We start from the raw sequence: 18,700 nt of genomic DNA on the forward strand, positions 1-18,700 counted from the left end.
AGTCCTAACCCCTATACTTGTGGAAAGGAGCCCTGGTGGCACGGTGGTTAAACAGCCGGCTGCTATTGGAATGGTCCACAGTTTGAACCCACCAGCTGCTCCACAGGTCTGCTTCTGTAAAGATTACAGCCTTGGAAACCCTATGGGGCACTTCTACACTGTCCTATAGGGTCGCTACAAGTCAGAATCGACTCAATGAACAGGTTTGGTTTTTTGTCTTGATACCTGTGGTTGTATTCCCATGTGGGAAATAGGGTTTTCTTTGTGATGTTAATAAGGCCGTATCAGTGTGCCCTTGTGTGCCATAGAGTCACTTCCCACTCTTGGTGACCCACTCATGTGCTACAGAATAGAACTGCCCCATAAGATTTCCTAGGCTAACCCTGTGGGGCAATTCTACTGTGTCCTATAGGGTCGCTATGAGTCAGAAATGACTGGATGACAACAGGTTCATTTTTCTTTCTTTTTTTTAAATCTTTACAGGAGCAGATTGCCAGGTCTTTCTCCCTCAGAGGCACTGGTGGGTTTGAATGGCTCACCTTTCAGTTAGCAGCCTCGCACTTAACAATTTCACCCCCAGGGATCTTTATATCAATGTAAACCCATTGCCATCGAGTCGATTCCTGCTCAAAGCAACCGTATAGGACAGAGTAGAACTGCCCCATAGGGTTTCCAAGGAGGAGCTGGTGGATTGGAACTGCCAACCTTTGGGTTAGCAGCCGAGCTCTTGACCACTATGCCACCAGGGCTCCAATGTAAGGTGTGTCTTAAGCCAGTAACCTTGAGATATAAAAAGAGCATATGAGGCACACAGAAGGAAGCACAAATGGAGGGGAGGATGGATGTTATGTGAAAATTGCCAAGAAACCGAGGAACAGAACATGAGAAGAGACGAGGAATAAAGAACCAGGAGGGGAGTGCATCCTTTGGACCCAGGGCCCCTGTGCTGAGAAGCTCTTAGACCAGGGGAAGATTGATGTCAAGGACCTTCCCCCAGAGCTGACAGAGAGAGAAAGCCTTCCCCTAGAGCCGGGGCCCTGCATTCGGACTTCTAGCCTTCTCAGTTGTGAGAAAATAAATCTCTGCTCCTTAAAGCCACCCACGTGTGGTATTTCTGTTACAGCAGCACTGGGAACCAAAATAGTCTCCACCCCTCTTAATCCTGGTGTTTCCGTCCAATGGCCCCATTAGGAACTTGGTCAGGATCCTCTTCCTGAGTCGGTGAGCCCTGTTGCAGGTCCCGGATGTCTTCAACCTTCCAGGACTGGTCCCCGCCCCTGTCCAGACCAATTCCTAGTGCTGACACTTTAGGGAGAGAGAATATTTCAGAGAGAAAGAGGCACAAGGGTGCCATACTGGGTGGGGGGAGGTGGCTTCTGCTCTCATGGTCAGACTGCCCAGTGGCTCTCTGCTCCTCACAGCGCCTTTGCTGTCTCATCGTGGCTCACCAAACCCTGCCAAACACTTATCTGCTGCAGAACAGTCTTTTCAAAATGCATCTTTATTGGAAGAATGTGATTCAGGGGTGGGGAGGGAAGAAGGAAAAAAACAAACCATTGCTGTCAAGGCGATTCAGAGTCTCAGCAACCCTAGAAGACAGAGTAGAACTGCCCCATAGGGTTTCCAAGGCTGTAATCTTTACAGAAGCAGACTGCCACATCTTTCTCCCACAGAGCAGCTGGTGGGTTCCAAGCAGACCTTTTGGTTAGTAGCCAAGTGCTTTAACCTCTGTGCCCAGGGTTCCTAGTACATCTATCCAAACAAGAAAACCAAACCCGTTGCCGTTGAGTCGATTCCAACTCATAATGACCCTATAGGACAGAGTAGAACTGCCCCACAGGGTTTCCAAGGAGCAGCTGGTGGATTCGAACTGCCAACCTTTTGGTTAGCAGCCCTAGCTCACCATAGCTCTTAGCCACTGTGCCACCAGGGCTCCATCCAAAGAGGCACATATATATGGGTATGTAAATAGTAACACTTCCCCCATCCCCTTAAGAATTCAGAGGAAATAAAACAGCTGAGGTCAGGCTTGTGAAAACCTCAACTCAAAGAAAACAAGAATATTTCCATTGAGGGAAGCCTCTGGGAGGAAGCTTTTCAAAGCACTTAATGTAGTTATAAAAATACCTCCCGTGTTGAATTGTGCGCCATGGCTTCCATCAAGCCTTCTGCGTACTATTCCTCGTGTCATGATTTTAAGCCGCCGTGCAAACTAAGCAGGATATTTTTACCATTAAAACATAGGTTTGAGGAGAACACATAAATACAGAGAACAAACAGAGTTTGGTCTTAAATTTCCTCCTTGGGCGGGCTTGGAAAATCTAACTTGTCCCTTGTGTATAAGGTAATTACGTTTCCTAAATGGTTTTCTTTGTTTTTGAAAGGGTGATTTATATTCATTTTTACATTTGCTCCTTGGGAGATCATATTTGTACGTGTGTCATCTTGTTGTTGTTGTTTCTTGCCGTAGAGTCAATCTCGACTCAAGATATAAAAAGACTATCTTAGAGCCCCCTCAAAATGTAGGTATAGGTATGGAAACCAAGGGCTGAGAGATTAAATGAGTGGTTAAATGTCATACATGGAGAGGAACAAGACCGGAAGTCTAGAGAGTCCTCTGTGTAGATTGAAACCTCCGACCTTTCAGTTGGCTGCTGAGAGCTTCACTGTATGCGCCACCCAGGGACGCATATCCCACTCCAAAAAACAAAAAACTCGTTGCTATCAAGTTGATTCCGACTCCTAGTGACCCTATAAGACAGACCAGAACTGCCCCAAAGGGTTTCCAAAAAGCAGTTGGTGAATTCAAACCACTGACCCTTGGTTAGCTGCTAAGCTCTTAACCACTATGCCACCAGGGCTCCTCCAGTATCCTACTAGGGTTGGCTTAAAACCATTGACCTGGTAGGAATCCAAATAACATTAACTAAAACCTCGAACTTTGATATCCTCCAGGAGAGGCTCACAGGAGCAGAGCTCCAGAAGATGGAAGGAGCCATCTCTGTGGTGGGCTCCGTCCCTTAGTACTGAATGTCTACTGACCAACAGTGTCAGCTCGCCCTGAGAGCTTCTCAGAAATGTGGACTCTCCAGCCCCATCCCAGACCTCCAGAATCACAATCCGCCTTCTGATATGTTCCCCCACGGTTTTGTTAAAAAATAATCAACACTGGAAGAAATTGAAACGGTATATCCTGAGTGTTTATTCTCTGTGCGTATAGGAAGACCGCTCTGATGCCAAAAAGCAAACGGCTCAAAATAGACTAGTTACAATGAGGCTTATAAAGAGAAGAATAGATCAACCACTGGCTAGTCCTAACATGATCGATTGAATCCTGCCCCCCCTCCCTTTTACTGAGATCAGCTGATATCTCCTCACAAGGTGGAGCCCTGGTGGCAAAGTGGTTAAGAGCTCAGCTGCTAGCCAACAGGTCAGCAGTTCAAATCCACCAGCTGCCCCTTGGAAGCCCTATGGGGAAGTTCTGCTCAGTCCTGTAGGTTTGCTATAAGTTGGAATCAACTCGATGGCAGTGGGTTTGAATTCTTGTTAGTCACAGGGCGGTCTCTGGCCCTCCACCTACTTGCAGCCATGTTACCTTTTGAAATTTAAACAGGAACAGGAAAGAAAAGATTAGAAAATTTGGGTGAAAAAGACAGGAATAATTTTTGGTCAAGAACTTTTTTTATGGCTAGTATTTGGTTTCAAAGCCCTGGTGGTATAGTAGTTAAGTGCTCAGCTGCTGACCGAAAGGCCATGGAACCCACCAGCCTCTCCATGGGACAAAAATGTGGCAGTCTGCTCCCTTAGAGATTCACAGCCTTGGAAACCCCAGGGGCAGTTCTACTCTGTCCTCTAGGGTTGCTATGAGGTGGAATTGACTTGATGGCAATGGGTTTGTTTTTGGTTTTTTATTTGGTTTTGTGGGTAACAAAAATCTTAAAATCAAAGTAAAATGTCTGTTAATTTTCTCCTTGACAATTTGCACGCACAATGAAGTTTGAGAAGCACTGGAGAGTTTGCCTGGTATTTTCCACCCTGTGTTGTGTGGAATGCCGGTGTGCTGAGAGTTATTATTACCTGTGCTGAGACAAAGGGTTTCTCCTGTCCAGTTAGCTTGGGAAGTGCTGGCTGGAGGAAAGTCAGACACCTTCAGATCCTTCAGGATCTCTCTGCCTCTTTGAGAGATGCTGGGCCAGGAAACTCTCCAAGAGCACCGTGGGGTTTGGTATACACCGTTTTCCAAATAATTTGAAAACAGAACTGCTTTTAAAAGAACACGTTGATTTTGATGGGTGAGTGCTGTTGGCACAACATTAAACACTCAGCTATAAACCGAAAGGCCCACGTTTGAATCCACCAGCAGCTTCTTGGGATTAAGACCTGGCACTCTGCTGTCATGAAGATTACAGCCTCGAAAGCCCTGTGGGGCTCTGTCCTATAAGGTTGCTGTCAGTCGGAATTGACCATGGCACACAATGACAAGGACACCGTTGTACATATGAGGCATTGATGGTCCGGAGGTAGAATTCTCAACTTCCACGCAGGAGACCCAGGCTCAGTTCCCAGCCAGCGCACCTTGTGTTCAGCCAGCAGTCATCTGTGAGTGGAGGCTTGCGTGTTGCTATGATGCTGAGCAGTTTTCAACGGAGCCTTCAGACTAAGACAGACTAGGACGAAATGCTTGGGGATCGACTTCGGAAAATCAGCCAATGACAACCCTATGTATCACAACAGTCTGATCCACGACCAGTCATGGGGACGGCACAGGAATGGGCAGCGGGACGGCGCAGGAACGGGCAGCGTTTTGTTCCGTTGTGCATGAGGTCACCATGAGTTGGGGCTGACTCAACCCAACTAGTGAAGACAACATTGTTTCACAAAGGCCATTCTGGGAATTACATCTTCCAGGACAATTGGAAGTTTCCTGAACCAGCCAGGAATAAAGCAAACCTTCAGAAACCGTGTTGAATGGAATGAAACTTCAAGAATGACCCTGCATTTCAGTGTCAAATGGAAGTTTCCTGAACCAGCCAGGAATAAAGCAAACCTTCAGAAACCGTGTTGAATGGAATGAAACCTCAAGAATGACCCTGCATTTCAGTGTCAAATGGATTGAGTGAGAAGCTGTAGATGTAGATAAGCTGCAGGCTTTGCTGAAACTTAAGCCATAAAACAAGAGACAATGTGGAAAGGGGACAGGGCCCTTCACAACGTGGCTGTTTGCCAACTTAAACCAAGAAGACTCTGAAGTATCCACCTCAGGGTCAAAGTGAGATTACGTACCCATGGCAAACACGTCCCTGAGAAATCTACTTTCCTCTCGTGCACCATTCCATCGCACCCTCCTAGGTCACATTCCGCTCAGCTAATGTCTAAGAAAAAATGTAATACGTGTTTTTCAAATCCATCCTGGGGTGATTTAATTTCTGTAAATACCAGAACGACCAAGATGCGAAATAAAGTTCATGAACTCACGGGAAGAATGTCAAGTGCCCCCTTGGTCATATCCGTAAACAACTCCACAGGCTCTTTGGCTGTCTGTGTTTCTGTGAAAGTTAGGCAAGTCAGAAAAGCTCAAGTTTGTCTTTCTGAAAATGGCTGGAAATATCAGACCGGATGCATTGTATTCAAGGAGCTGGCTGTGTGGAGACCTCTGAGGTCAAAGATGAGTTTGGTCCCAATGTGGAGGAAATGGAGATTAATTTTCACGTTCTGCATATCAGTCTGTTATGTAAGTTGATGGATTTTTTTTTTTATATTTGTAGCCTCTCACACCAAAAGTGTCCCCTAGCTTTCGCATCTGCTCAAGATTCATGAATTCATAAAAATAGCCATGTTGGAAAAAATATACTCATTTTAATATAGACAAAAGAAGAATCCCCATGTTGGGGATTGAATTGTGTCCCCAAACATATGAGTTGGAATCCTAACCCCTACACTTGTGGTTGTAATCTTGTTTGGGAATAGTGTTTTGTTATGTTAATGAGATCAAATCCTAGTAGATCCCAAACCCACTGCTGTCAAGTTGATTCCCACTCATAGCAACCCTATAGGACAGAGTAGAACTGCCCATTAGGGTTTCCAAGGCTGTAATCTTTATGCAAGGAGCCCTGGGGGCGCAGTGGTTAAGTGTTTGGCTGCTAACCCAAAGGTCAGCAGTTCGAACCCACCAGCTGTCCTTTGGGAGAAAGATACAGGAGTTTGCTTCTCTAAAGACTGCAGCCTTGGAAACCCTGTTGGGCAGCTCTACTCTGTCCTACAAGGTCACTGAGTTGGAATTGACTTGGTTCTAATGTGTAATCTTTATGGAAACAGACTGAGACATCTTTCTCCCCCACATCGGCTGGTGGGTTCGAACTGCTGACCTTTTGGTTAGCAGTTGAGTGCTTAACCACTGCACTACCAGGGCTCCTTACCCTAGTAGGGTGGGTTCTAAATCGAATTAGTTCTGAATTATAAAAAGAGCAGATTAGACTCAGACATGCATCCACTGGGCAAAACAGACGCCCTGTGAGGATTGCCAAGGAACACCCGGGCTACTGACAAGGAAGAAATCCACATGGCCGGTGAGACCCAGGTTTGGAATTGTGTTGCTGTTGTTGTTAGGTGCCGTTGAGTTGGTTCTGACTCATAGGGACCATATGTACAACAGAACAAAACATTGCCCAGTCCTGCGCCATCCTCACGATTGTTGTTATGCTTGAGCCCATTGTTGCAGCCACTGTTGTCAGCCCATCTCATTGAGGGTCTTCCTCTTTTTCACTGACCCTCTGCTTTACCAAGCGTGATGTTCTTCTCCAGGGACTGATCCCTCCTGATGACATGTCCAAAGTATATGAGACGAAGTCTCGCCATCCTTGCTTGTAAGGAGCATTCCGGTTATACTTCTTCCAAGACAGATTTGTTCATTATTTTGGCAGTCCATGGTATATTCAATATTCTTTGCCAACACCACAATTCAAAGGCGTTAATTTTTCTGTCTTCCTTATTCATTGTCCAGCTTTCACATGCATATGAGGCAATTGAGAACACCATGGCTTGAGTCAGGTGAACCTTCGTCTTCAAGGTGACATCTTTGCTTTTCAACACTTTTTAAGAGGTCTTTGGACTTGTAGCCCCCAGAATTGTGAGAGAATAAATTTATGTTTTTTTAAAGCCTCTACTTAAATTAATAGTCATTTGAATCTCACCCATAGCTCCATCTTAAGGTGAGAGCTGTTTCACTCGTCTTCCAACTCCTCACCTTGCCTTCTACGGGAGAGATAATAAAGGTTTGTGGAGTTGGGCTACCAATGTTAAAAGGACGTAAGCGATACCTGTTCTTGTTTCTTTTATAGCACCAAAAAACCCATTGCCATTGAGTCTATTCTGACTCATAGCAACCCTATATTGGACAGAGTAGAGCTGCCCCCATAGGGTTTCCAAGGAGCAGCTGGTAGATTCAAACTGTCAACCTTTTGGTTGACAGCCGAGCTCTTAACCACGGCACATCCAGGGCTCCCTTTTACATCACAGGTAGATATAATTCTTTATTGATGTTTAACTCTTTTTTCCAGTTGTGGCTGCGTCAACTCTGACTCGCGGTGGCCCCATGAGAGGAGAACTGCTCTATAGGGTTTTCAGTGACTGATTTTTCAGAAGTAGATAGCCGGGCCTTTCTTCCAAGGCACCTGTGAGTGGACTCAACCCTCTAACTTTTTAGTTACCAGCATGCGCATTAGCTGTTTCCATCACCCAGGAATTCCAAGGCAGATAGGACTTGGCTAAGATGGGGGCAGGTTTTGTATCTGAGGAGTTTGCCTCTAACTCAGAGGAAAGATACTGAAGAGTTTTGGACAGTGAAGCACAAAGCAGCCTGAATATTTAACCTTTTGATTACATGTTAGGCGAGTGGGCTGGATGGGGAGGGGAAAGCCTTGTTTGTCTGGCAGGGAAATTTTACATCTCATGATAACATTTCCATGAGATGATAGGGTGCCATTTCCTTTTCTTCGTCATTTGCAAACTAATGAAAGGAGTCTTCTGTCCTCACTCCCCAAGCGGCCTGGCGCTGCGTGTCCTATGGTCAGGCTCCGCATGATTTAGGGGTTGGCGTTCTGTTCTTCCCACAGACGGGCTCCGTGCAGATGGAGCGGAGGCATGACATGGTGTTGGAAGGAGACAGCCCCACCCAGATGCAGGCAGTCCGTTCATCCTCTTCTTTCTCTCTCACCTATCCCTGGACAAATACTTTTTCTTATGTTGCTCATGGTGTCGTCAGTTGCCATCGAGTTGGCTCCCAACCCACGGTGACCCCAAGCACAACGGAATAAAACGTTGCCCAGTCCTGCGCCATCTTCATGTGATCAGTTGCAGGCTGGACCTTTGTGCTCCGTAGGGCTTTCATTGGCTGGCTTTTGGAAGTAGATCTCCAGGCCTTTCTTTCTAGTCTGTCTTTATCTGGAAGCTCCGTTGAAACCTGTCCACCACCCTTAGAGTGCACAGCCCTCCAGTGACAGATGGGTATTGGTTGCACGTGAGGTGCATTGGCTAGTAATTGAACGCGGGTCTGCCACATCACCAAATCAAACCAAACGTCTTTGTGTCAAGTCAATTCCGACTCACAGGTACCCGATAGGAAAGACTAGAACTGCCCCATAGCGTTTCCAAGGAGCAGCTGGTGGATTCAAACTGCCGACCTTTTGGTTTGTAGCCCAGCTCTTAACCACTGCTCCACCCAGGCTCCATAGGGGTCTCCCACATGGAAGGCAAGAGTTTACCACTGAACCACCAACACCCCCGATTCCCCTTATTAATTAGTGAGTTAATGTTCATTAGAGAATGTGCTACAATGTGACGTGTGTCCACCTTCAGTGGATTCAGACAGGAGAGACATAATCCATCACAAACGGCCTAAAAACAAACACAGGGGAGATCCCATTTCCATTCCTGCTTCCATCATTACCTGTCTGCCTATGTGGTCCTGACAGATTATCTTACCTCTCTGTGCCTGTTGTCTTAACTCCAGAGAAAGGGGGTGGACCAGATCCAGGATCGGTCAGCTTTTTCTGTAAAAGCCCACAGAATAAATCTTCCAGGCTTTCTGTCCTCTCATGGTCTCTGTTATAACTTCTCAACTCTGCCACTGCAGTGGAGAACAGCCAGAGGAAACGTGTAAATGCCTGGGCTTGGTTGTAATTGGCCTTTGAGCCATCGTTTGCCAACAATCAGTTTTCTAGTTCTAAGACCCTGCAAAGGGAAGGTAAGGCTAGAGGGAAATTCAAAATTTGCTTGAAATTTTCATCTCCAGTCATGGGAGAAAGCTCGCTTTTGTCAAGATAAAGACTCTGAATGTGGAAACATACAAAATTCAAATGGAAGCCATTTAATGGGCAACCAGTTGCCAGTGAGTGGACTCTGACTCCTGGCAACCCTGTGTGTGTCAGAGTAGAATTGTGTCTCTTATGCTTTTCAATGGACAATCACTAGGCCTTTCTTCTGAGGCACCTCTGGGTGGACTCGAACCTCCAACCTTTTGGTTAGTAGTTGAGCATGTTAACTGTTTGCTCCACACAAACTCCATCTAGATGCGTGCTGTTGTTGTTAGATGCCACTGAGATAGTTCTGACTCATAGCGACCCTTCGTACAACAGGACAAAACACTGCCGGGTCCTGCACCATTCTCAAAATCACTGCAATGTTTGAGCACGTTGTTGTAGCCACTGTGTCAATCCATCTCATTGAGGGTCTTCCTCTTTTTCAGTGACCCTCTACTCTGTCCTATAAGGTCACTATGAGTCGGAATTGACGCGACGGCACTGGGTTTGCTGGGCTACTTTACTAAGCATGATATCCTTCTCCAGGGACTTGTTCCTCCTGACAACATGTCCCAAGGATGTGAGACCAAGTCTTGTAATCCTCGCTTCTAAGGAGCGTTCTGGCTGTACTTCTTCCAGGACAGATTTGTTCATTCTTCTGGCAATGCATGGTGTATTCAATGTTTTCACCAAAACCATAACTCAACAGCATCATTCTTCTGTCTTCCTTATTCATTGTGTATGAGGTGACTGAAAATGCCATGGCTTGGGTCAAGCGCACCTTTGTCTTCAAGGTGCAATCTTTGCTTTTTAACACTTCAAAGAGGTCTTTTGCAGCAGATTTGCCCAATGGAATGTGTCTTTTGTTTTCTTTACTGCTGCTTCCATGGGCGCTGATTGTGGATCCAAGTAAAATGAAATCCTTGACAACTTCAGTCTTTTTCCTGTTTATTATGATGTTGCTTATTGGTCCAGTTGTGAGGATTTTTGTTCCGTTTATGTTGAGCTGTGATCCATAGTGAAGGCTACAGCCTTTGATCTTCATTAGTAAGTGCTTCAAGTCCTCTTCACTTTTGGCAAGGAAGGTAGTGTCGTTTCCATAATGCAGGTTGTTAATGAGCCTTCTTCTAATCCTGATGCCACATTCTTCTTCATATAGTCCAACTTCTCTGATTATTTCTCAGCATGCAGATTGAAAAAGTATGGTAAAAGGATCCACCCCTGACAGACATCTTTCCTTATTTAAAACCACACAGAATCCCTTTGTTGTGTTCAAACAATTGCCTCAGTCTATATACAGGATGCTCACGAAAAGCACAATTAACTGTTCTGGGATTCCTATTCTTCACAATATTATTCGTAATTTGTTATGGTCCACACAGTAGAATGCCTTTGCAGTCAATACAACAGGTCAACATCTTTCTGATATTCTCTGCTCTCAACCATGATCCGTCTGACATCAGCAATGATATCCCTCATTCTACGTCCTCTTCTGAATTTGGCTTGAATTTCTGGCAGTTCCCTGTTGATGTACTGCTGCAGCCACTTTTCAATGATCTTCAAAATTTTATTTGTGTGTGATATTGATAATATTGTTCGATAATTTCTGCATTCCATTGGATCACCTTTCTTGGGAAGAGGCACGAATATAGATCTCTTCCAGTTGGTTGGCCAGGTAGCTGTGTCCCATATTTTTCGGCGTAGAAGAGTGAGTGCTTCCGGCATTTGTTGAAACATCTTAATTGATATTCCTTTAATTCCTAGAGTCTTGTTTTTCACCAATGCTTTCATTTCAGCTTGGAATTCTTCATTCAGTATCACTAGTTCTTGACCTATGCTACCTCCTGAAATGGCTGGACGTCGACCAATTCTTTTTGGTACAGTGACTCTGTATTTCTTCCGTCTGCTTTGTATACAACCAGGGTTGTTTAATATTTCACCCACAGCATCCTCCAGTATTGGAACTTGAGGCTTGAGTTTTTTTCTTCAGTCGTTTCAGCTTGAGTAACGCCGAGCGCATTCTTCCCTTTCAGTTTTCCATCTCCAGGTCTTTGCACATGTCATACTTTACTTTGTCTTCTCGAGCTTTTACTTCATCATTTCTCCCTTTCACTTTAGCTACTCTACGTTCAAGAGCAACTTTCAGAGTTGCTTCTGACATCCATTTTAGTCTTTTCTTTCTTTCCTGTCTTTTTAATGATCTTTTGCTTTCTTCATGTATGATGTCCTTGATGTCGTCCCACAACTCCTCTGGCCTTCAGTCATTAGTGTTAATGTGTCAAACCTATTCAGGTGGGATATACTCAAGGTAGTACTTTGGCTTTTGTGGACTTGTTTTAATTTTCTTCAGCTTCAACCTGACCTTGTATAGGAGCAATTGATAGTCTGTTCCGCAGTCGGCCCCTGGCCTAGTTCTGACTGATGCTGTTGAGCTTTTCCGTCTCTTTCCATAGATGTCGTCAGTTTGATTCCTGTGTGTTCCATCTGGCGAGGTCCATGTGTATAATTGCCGTTTATGTTGGTGAGGAAAAGAATTTTTAATTAATAAGCTATTGGTCTTGCAAAATTCTATCATTTGATCTCCGGCACTGTTTTCCCCAAGGCTGTATTTTCCAACTGCTGATCCTTCTTCTTTGTTTCCAACTTTCACATTCCAATGGCCAGTAATTATCAATGCATCTTGATTGCGTGTTCGATCAATTTCAGACTGCAACAGCTGATAAAAATCTTCTATTTCTTCATCTTTGGCCCTAGTGGTTGTTGCGTAAATTTGAATAATAGTCGTATTAACTGGTCTTCCTTGTAGTGGTATGGATATTATCCTATCACTGACAGCGCTGTACTTCAGGATAGATCTTGAAATGTTCTTTTTCATGATGAATGCAACACCATTCCTCTTCGAGTTGTCACTCCCAGCATAGTAGACCATATGATTGTCCGATTCAAAATGGCCAATACCAGTCCATGTCAGGTCACTAATGCCTAGGATATTGATGTTTATGCATTCTGTTTCATTTTTGATGATTTCCAATTTTCCTAGGTTCATACTTCATACATTCCACATTCTGATGTTTGCAGCTGTATCTTCTCATTTTGAGTCGTGCCACATCAGCAAATGAAGGTCCCTAAAGCTTGACTCCCTCCATGTCATTAAGGTTGACTCTACTTTGAGGAGGCAGCTCTTCCCCAGTCGTCTTTTGAGTGCCTTCCAACCTGGGGGGCCCATCTTCCAGCAGTGTACCAGACAGTGTTCTGCTGCTACTCATGAGATTTTCATGGTCCAGTTACTTGAAAAGTAGACCACCAGGTCCTTCTCCTAGTCTGTCTTTGTCTGGAAGCTCCACTGAAACCTGTCCACCATGGGTGGCCCTGCTGATATTTGAAATACCTGTGGCAAAGCTTCCAGCATCAACAGCAACAGGCAAGCCACCGCGGTATCCCAAACTGACAGACACATGTTGGTAGATGTATAGTAATGTCTTATAAATACAGAAACCATTTGCGTTGAGTCAACCCCGACTCATGGCCACCCCATGTTTTTCAGAGTAGAACTGCGCCTCAGAGTTTTCAGTGGCTATCACTTTTCAGAAACAGATCACCAGACCTTTCTTTCAAGGTGCCTCTGGGTGGAATGTGAACCTCCATCCATGTAGCGGGAGGGAGTCCATTTGCACCATCCCAATCGTGTGTCCTTTAAAGCTGACATGTTCAAAGCTTGCAGACCATCTGCACAAAAGATCGAGTTTCCTTTTAGTCTCCATTCATATTGCTGGACCCCACAGCTATAAACAGACCCCAACAAATGATGGGAAACTGTTTCCTTATGTTGGTATTTATTTTCTTCTCGTCCAGTTGGCTATTTATTTCACTATGACTGAGATCCCCAGCCCCAGGCTCACAAAGAATCCTGGAGCACAGGCTCAAGGACTTTGTGATTGTCCTTTAAGCAGGTCTCCAGGCTGCGTAAAGAAGATGTCAGAATCATGTTATTGCTGTTGACTGCTGTTTAGTCGACTCCAATCCGTGGTGCCCCCATATGTGCCAGGGTAGAACTGCACTTCATACGGTTTTTAATGGTTGATTTTTCAGAAGTAGGTCACCAGGCCTTTCTTCCAAGGCACCTGTGGTGGACTTGAACTTTCAGCCTTTTGGTTGGCAGCCAAGTGCGTTAGTTGTTTGCACCACCCAGCGACTCCAGGGATACAAATATACCAAAAACCCATTGCCGTCAAGTCCGACTCGCGGTGACTTTGTGTGTGTCAAAGTAGAGCTGTGCTCCAGAGGGTTTTCAGGAACTGCGGCGTTTCAGAAGCAGATCGCCAGACCTGTCTTCTCAGGCACCTGCGTGTGAGTTCAGACCACCAACGTTTTGGCTGACACTCAAGTAGTTAATTAATCATTATCTCTGCCACTCAGGGCCTTCCAAACCAAAAAACCAAACCCACTGCCGTCGAGTCGATTCCGACTTACAGCGACCCAAAAGGACAGTGTAGAACTGCCCCATAGGGTTTCCAAGGAGTGGCTGGTGAATTCAAACTGCCGACCTTTTGGTTAGCAGCAGTAGCACTTAACCACTGCGCCACCAGGGTTTCCCAGGGTCTCCCGGGAATCATAACACACCTTTAACATTTTCTCAGATAAGATAACACTCGGGTGGGCACTAGGAACACCAAAAAGGACAAACTCAAAACACAGGAGATGAGATGAGAGCCTCCGTGACAACATCAACAAGCAGCAAGAAAGAGGGGGAAAAATCATCCTTGTTTTATTTATTTATTTATTTGAGTTGTAGATTTGAAAATGAGACTCCCGACAGCCTGCCTGATGAGGCTGGCGTCTGGGTGTTGAGGAATCACAGGCTCCACCCCTCCTGCCCCTGTGGATTAATGACGAGCGAGAGAGGGGGTACAGGGATGCCACGCTGGGCGACCTTACCCGGGAAACTTGTACTGCTTTCCCGCCGGAGGTGAGCAGGGCAGTCAGAGGACAGCACCTGCTGTCCCTCCACCTTGATGAGAAAAAGGGGCCGTTTGCTCACCAGCTGTCTGCTCTGTTTGTAATGCAAGCAATTTCTGCCAAACCTTCCTCTCCTTCAATGTTGAGACCAGACAGAAGGATGGCTTACCTTTGACAAACTCCAAGGAGTCTGACTGTGGAATGTTAAAGATGGAATTGCGTCCACCCAGAATCTGCATTGTCAGTCCTACCCGTATACCTGTGCAAGGGAGCCCTGGTGGTGTGGTGGTCAAAGCGCCCGCTGCAAACCAAAAGGTTGGCATTTCAAACCCACCAGCTGCTCCATTGGAGGAAGAGGTGGCAGTCTGCTTCCATAAAGATTCTAGCCTTGGAGACTTGATGGGGCACATTCCCGTTATTAGCCTTTTCATTTATCTTCATTTCTGCTTTATTACACAGTTCGCTCACTCACAAGACTCAGCCTTTCCTGAATGAAGACTTCACAGCAGAACACCACTTTCTGTTTTCCTCCTTACTGGTGGCCAGTGTGGTATCCACAGCCAGATGGCAACAATAGCACGTTTTAATGGGCTCTCCTGGCTCCTGGGAAACCCTGGTGGCGTGGTGATTAAGTGCTACGGCTGCTAACCAAAGGGTTGGCAGTTCAAATCCACCAGGCGCTCCTTGGAAACTCTATGGGGCAGTTCTCCTCTGTCCTATAGGGTCGCTATCAGTCGGAATCGACTCAATGGCACTGGGTTTGATTTTTTTGGTTTCCTGGATCCTGATGAAGACTTAAGACGGTGCCACTTCAACCTCATATAGCAGGCACCCTTTACACACCATGGGACAAAACACCAGGGCCGTTTCCCAGCTCACACCAGCACAAGTGGGCTCAGGGCCAGCACCCGCAGGGTGACGCTGGAGGACCTAAGACGTGTTTGAAGGAAGATTCACATTTACTTGAAGCTGTTTTAGACGACGGAGCGGCCTCCTTGGGGAATGAGAAAGTTGACTCAAGGTCTACTGTTTACGCCTCTAAGAAAGATGGCTTTGAGCCTTGCTCCATCTTTCCAGGCCCACCCTCACCCTTCCTGGTCAGCAGTTCATCTGTGGGTTTGTTTTGAAGCTTTGTAATTTTTTAAATTAATTATTTTGGTAAAAATATACATCACAACATATACCACTTTAACGATTTCTCAAGTGTAATCCAGTGACGTTGGTTACGTTCATCTACAATCTTCTCCAAACTATGTCACCGTCATTCTCACAAACTCACTGCCTCCCCCCCCGAGTTTCTTGTCAGTCCTTTCAAGTTGCTGTTGTCTTTTGATCCCGTATAGATAATTCTTTAAAAGAGCGTAAGGCCTCATGCAGACAGTCTTTTCTAATTAGGTTAAACTCTGATTTGGTTCGAAGATGATGTTAGGGGATAGTTTCAGTTTAAGGTTTTAAAAATTTCCTCAGCAATTCGAGTCCACCAGCCACTCTGCAGGAGAAAGAAGGGACAGTCTGCTTCCATAAAGATTACAGCCTTGTAAGCCTTATGGGGGCGGTTCTAGGGAACGTTGAGTCAAAGTGACAGAGTAGAACTGCCCCATGGGGTTTTCATGCTGTCATTTTATTATTAGTATTATTATTATTATTCTGCTTTAAGTGAAAGTTACAGCTCAAGTTAGTTTCTCATACAAAAATTCATGCTGTAGTTTTTATGGGAGCAGATTGCCAGGTCTTTCTTCCACAGCACTGCTGGGTGTGTTTGAACTGCCAACATTTCGGTTACCAGCCAAACGCTTAACCTTTTCTGCCACCAACAGACCTGCATTTTCCTCCACCTCGCTAGAGACTCCTTTTGGTTACAGTTGGTCGTAGTCGCTTTATTACTTTTTTACTTTAATTGGTATTTTTATTTGGAGATAATTTTAGATTCACATATTATTCATATGTTATGTAAGAAATAATACAGACAAATCCTGTTTACTCAATTTCCTCCCGTAGCTGTTGTTAGCTGCCATCAGGTTGACTCCGACTCACGGTGACCCCACGTAGGGTTGGACTAGAACTGAGCTCATAGGGTTTTCAGTGGCTGATTTTTCAGAATTAGGTTGCCAGGACTGAGGCGCCTGTGGGTGGACCCTGGTTTGCAGTCAACTGTGTTAACCGTTTGCACCACACACGAATTCCTGGCAGTAATTTCCAAAAAACAAACAAAAAACAAAACAGCTGCTGTTGAGTCAGTTTTAACTCCTGGTGACCCCACGTGCATCAGTGCAGAACTGTGATCAATAGGGTTTTCAAGGCTGTGATCTTTCTGGAGTAGATAGCCAGACCTTCCTTCTGAGGTGCCTCTGGGTGGGTTTGAACCACCAACCTTTCAGCTAGTGGTCCAGTGTTTAACCATTCTGCAACCCTGGGACTCCTTCTTTCAATAGTAACAGCTTGCAAAACTGAAGTATATCCAAACCAGGGTATTGATGTTGTCACAGTCAAGATCTAGAATGTTCCATCACCAGAAAGACTCCTAATGTTGCTCTTTTATAGCCCCACCCACCCCCCTTCCCCCATCTTAGCCCCGCTCAACCACTGATCTCTTCCCCGTTTTCGTAGTTGTATCAGCTCTAGTATGTCATATAAATGGAGTCATGCTGTATGTAACCTTAGGGGATAAACTTTTTTTTTTTTTCCTCCACTCATCGTAATTCTCTGGAGATTCATCAAGTTGTTGAGTGCATCTGTGATTTGTTTCTTTTTATTGTTGAGTAGGGGCCTTGGTGTTGCAAACGGTTAAGCTCTCGGCTGCTAACCCACAGGTTAGCGGTTCAAACCCACCCAGTAGCTCCACAGGAGAAGGGCCTGGCAATCTGCTCTCATAAAGATTACAGCCTGGGAACCCTATGGGGCAGTTCTATGCTGACCTACAGGGTCGCTATGAGTCGAAATTAGAGCCAACAACATCCAAGGACAGGGGTATCTCATGGTATGGATGTACCGGAGTTCGCTGAAGCCTTCACTATTACAAATAAAGCTACTATGAACACGTACGTACAGATTTTTGTCTTTGTTCCTCCCAGATAAATGCCTAGGACTGCAGTTGCTGGCTTGTATGGTTGTTGCACGTTCAGCTTTTTTTTTTTTTTTTTTTTAAGAAATGGCTAAATTTATTCTCAAACTGACTGTGCCATTTTGCAGACCCAGGATAACGACATATGAGCGATTCCTTTTCTCTGTACCTGTGCCGGCATTGGGTGTTGTTACTTTTGTTTGTTTGTTTGTTTAAGACATTCTGTTAGGGGTGTAGGAATAGCCCTTGTGGTTTTAATTTGCATTTTCCTAATGACAGGTCCACCACCCATCTGTCAGTTTGCTGTACCATGGTGGCTTGTGTGTTGTTATGAGTGTGCCATTATTATTTGGAATACCAGCAGGTTCACACATGTTTTAGTGGAGCTTCTAGACTCAGACAGACTAGGAAGAAAGGCCTGGTGATCTATTTCCGAAAACCAGCCCACGAAAACCCTGTGGAGCACAGTGGAACATCACCCCGTACAGTGCTGGAAGCCAAGCTCCCTGGGCTGGAAGGCAGTGGGAACACACAGGGGCTACAGCAACGGCCTCGCACGCGCCAAGGATCGTGAAGATGGCGCAGGATGGGACAACCTTTTGTTCTGTTGCATGTGGGGTCTCCGTGAATCCAAGCCCACTAGACAGCAATTAACGCAACTGTAGATAGCAGCAATGGCCCCGTGCACGATCCTCTTGGCCACCCAGCAGCACTGGTTTTCATGGGTCTTTCTTTGACTGTCCTCCCCCCGCCGCCACCCAGGTAACTAAGCTCCTGGCGGGTGGCTGTGTGTTATCACTGTCTGCTGATACCGGTACCAGTTGCCATCCACTCATGGAGATCACATGTGTGTCAGAGCAGAGCTGTGCCCCACAGGGATTTTAATGGCTGATTGTTTGGAAGTAGATCACCTGGCCTTTCTTCTGAGGCACCTCTTTCTGGGTAGACTCGAAACCCCAACCTTTCAGTTAGTAGTTGACCACTTTCACCACCCGGACTCCACCACCCAGGGACTTCTGTTTTTAGCCTCTGCTAACCTTTATCTGGTTGCTCAAATATTTTCCAAAATACCTTGAGGAATACCTTGCTCCACAGCCTGATCTAGTTACGGCCGGGCTCCTTGGCAGGGGCAGCAGCTGCCAGCCTTCGAGGTTTGCCCTGAGCCTCCTTTGGGCAGACCCCTGCGCCATGAGCAGGAACTGGGAGGAGAGGGAGCCTCACTCTTCACTGGTGCGCCATCTACATCCTTCCTGTGGAGCAAGGACCTCTGAGTGTTTGCGGGTGGTGGGAATGAGTGCTGCCCCCCACCCCAGCTGCCGTCTCTGCCAAGGATAGGTCTTCCTCACCCTGGACCTGGAGGATTTATCTGCCTGTTTATACCTGCAGC

The 18,700-nt window shown here is 45.8% G+C and overlaps 1 protein-coding gene across 2 annotated transcripts in view; it reads left to right on the plus strand.

The window, feature by feature from the left end:
• Positions 1–18,700, plus strand: part of PUDP (pseudouridine 5'-phosphatase) — a 459,516-nt gene that overhangs the window by 275,488 nt on the left and 165,328 nt on the right. The gene's annotated exons all lie outside the window — the stretch shown is intronic.

This window comes from Elephas maximus, chromosome X (assembly GCF_024166365.1).
Source record: "Elephas maximus indicus isolate mEleMax1 chromosome X, mEleMax1 primary haplotype, whole genome shotgun sequence".
Taxonomy (NCBI): domain Eukaryota; kingdom Metazoa; phylum Chordata; class Mammalia; order Proboscidea; family Elephantidae; genus Elephas; species Elephas maximus.